Source organism: Mandrillus leucophaeus, unplaced genomic scaffold (genome assembly GCF_000951045.1).
Source record: "Mandrillus leucophaeus isolate KB7577 unplaced genomic scaffold, Mleu.le_1.0 Scaffold1, whole genome shotgun sequence".
Lineage (NCBI taxonomy): Eukaryota > Metazoa > Chordata > Mammalia > Primates > Cercopithecidae > Mandrillus > Mandrillus leucophaeus.
Window position 1 is genome coordinate 15,774,167 of NW_012098097.1, and position 2,740 is coordinate 15,776,906.

Consider the following 2,740-nt stretch of genomic DNA (forward strand, 5'->3'; position numbering starts at 1 on the left):
GCTCACTGCAAGCTCCACCTCCCGGGTTCACGCCATTCTCCTGACTCAGCCTCCCGAGTCGCTGGGACTACAGGCGCTCGCCACCGCGCCTGGGTAATTTTTTGTATTTTTAGTAGAGATGGGGTTTCACCGTGTTAGCCAAGATGGTCTCGATCTCCTGACCTCGTGATCCGCCCGCCTTGGCCTCCCAAAGTGCTGGGATTACAGGCTTGAGCCACCGCGCCCGGCCGCTCCCATACATTTTTTAAGTCAATAAGGAGTCCCGTTTGCCCCCTCTTGTTAGTAGAAGAAATTTACCCACACCCTCAACACCACAGGCTGTGTCCTCTAAGTCTTCCCAGACACAAGGAGCCCTTCCCATCTCTTCCTACTTCTTCCTACTTCCTCCAGCTCAGCGATCCCCAGGGCCTGCCCGCTGCCCCCTTCCCCCCTCAACCCTGCACATATAGCCCCAGGCTTTCCAGCTCGGTGACCCCCCAGACCTCATGCTGGCCCCACCCCTGCACATATAGCCCCAGGCTTTCCAGCTCAGCGACCACCCCCAGGCCTCATGCTGGCTCCATTCCTGCACACATAGCCCCAGGCTTTCCTGGATGTGCCAGCAGTTCCCAAGAGGCCAGGGACCTGTTGTCCCCCTGGAAGCAAAAGAAACGGTTCTGCAGTTCACTCAGCCTCACTGCCTCCTGGGGCTCTGCCCAATTCTTCTGGGTCAATTTCTTCTGGGTCAGAATTGCCCAATTCTGACCCCGAAGAAATTTTCCATTAAAAATCAAGTATCTGTGCACACTCTATGACCCAGCCATTCTGCTCCTAGGTACACACAGCCAAGACGCACACAAGGACAGCTGGAGAACCTCCACTTGTAATTACCAAGGGAAGAGCCACCGCCGAAGGGTATCAGTGCACACCTGGCCTATTCCCATAAGGGAATCAGCATCCGGAGGGGGCACCACAGCCCCTGCAGCAGACGGACACCAAGCATAAGAGGCAGGACCTGAGGGGCCACAGACAGGCCCTGAGACACACAGCACGGGAGGAAGCTGCAGAGGGCCGGGGCACAGACAGAATCGGAGCCAGGGCCAGGACGGTGTCTGTGAGGGCAGGAAGGAGCCCTCCACGGAGACGGCTGGAGGTCAAGCGAGCTCTGACCCGAGAGGGCACCATGGAGCCACAATGAGAAGGCCTCCAACAACCTTAGCGGGGCGGCCAAGCACAGTGAGGCACACAGCTGAGGGGGGAGGGCAGGAAGTGTGGCTGGCAGGCAGCTCAGCCCTAGCTTAGGCCCAGTGGGCAGAGGCTGGTGTCTGGCTAAGCAGGGGGAACCCTGAGGCACAACATGCATGCATCCCTGAGATGGTGGATGTGGAGGGACCCAGGACCACAGTGGGTGAGAGTGAGCAGGGGACAATGGTACAGGCCCAGAGAAGCGCCGGGGACAGCCTGAAAAGACTTAGCACACGGCAGATGGCCACCTGAGGTGGCGGCCCCTGAGCCAGCAGGACACTGACCTGTTGCTCAGCTGCCCAGGTAAAGGGGAGTGGTGGCCTGACTGAGGCTGACCATAGGTGAAGGGTGGGAGGGAGAGGGCTCCATTCAACCCAGAGAGACAGCCCCACTTCAGAGGTCTCAAGACCCTACCCAGCCCAGCTCCCCAGCCTTCATCCCACCTGGGCCACCACCAGGGTGAGAGCAGCGAGGGAGGGTCAGGCAATGCCTCAGTCCCGTTCTCCTTCCCTCTTTCAGTCAGAATGAAGACCAAGCGTGCCCATGTCCCGGCCACAGCCCTGTACTCCTCAGTCGCTACACCACGCCTCACTGCCTCTGAGAGTTTTCCTTCATAGTTTTCACATTTTAATATCTTTGAAACTGGGTTGTACCTGACGATTGCTAACACGTCTGAGTTTAACCAATGGTGGTTTTTCTTTCTCAGTGTACTGTGAAATATAGCGCAGCTCATAATATAGCGCATGAAATATAGCGCAGCTGGGGTCTCACATGGGAGGACCCTTGATGACACTCTCCTGGCCCAGGACCACCCTTCCAGAGCCCCTCAAGCTACACAGTATTTAGGTACTTTCTCCCCTTCCCCTCAAAGTCTTCCACACCCCATGCCACTCCACCCCACCCCACCCAGGGCTAGAATAACCTCCGGTTCCAGACCCCCAGTGTCAGCACGGGTGGACATTGATGTCTACATGATCTTTCTGACACCCTTTCCCCAAGTCACTTACCACTAGGGTGTCACCCAGGCCCTCTGCTGCCATCAAGCCCACTGTCCAGCCCCAACTTGTTTCATCAGGTGTCACCTGCTGCTCCACTCCTGCCCCAACAGCCTTTGCCACAGGACCACCTGCCACCAGCCACCCAGAGTGCAGGCGACCTGCAGGTCTGTGCATTCTGCAGGGCCTGACCGCCTACTTCTGTGGCTGTCCAGCCTACAGGGCCTGGCCTACTGGGCTGCAGGTATTATCCTACTCTGGGGCCCCAGGAAAGCTCCTCTGAGCCTCGACATCCTCATTCGAAGTGATGCAGCCCACAGGGATGCTCGCCTGCTCCAATAGGGACAGAAGCACAGCCATGGGAAGCGAGCAGCTCAGTGAGGTCTCTGTGGCTCCTTATCCAATACAATGATGGACAGGACAAGCATGTGCCACATCGTTCAACTGGATGCTGTTAAGAACGAAAGGGGCCGGGCGCGGTGGCTCATGCCTGTAATCCCAGCACTTTGGGAGGCCGAGGC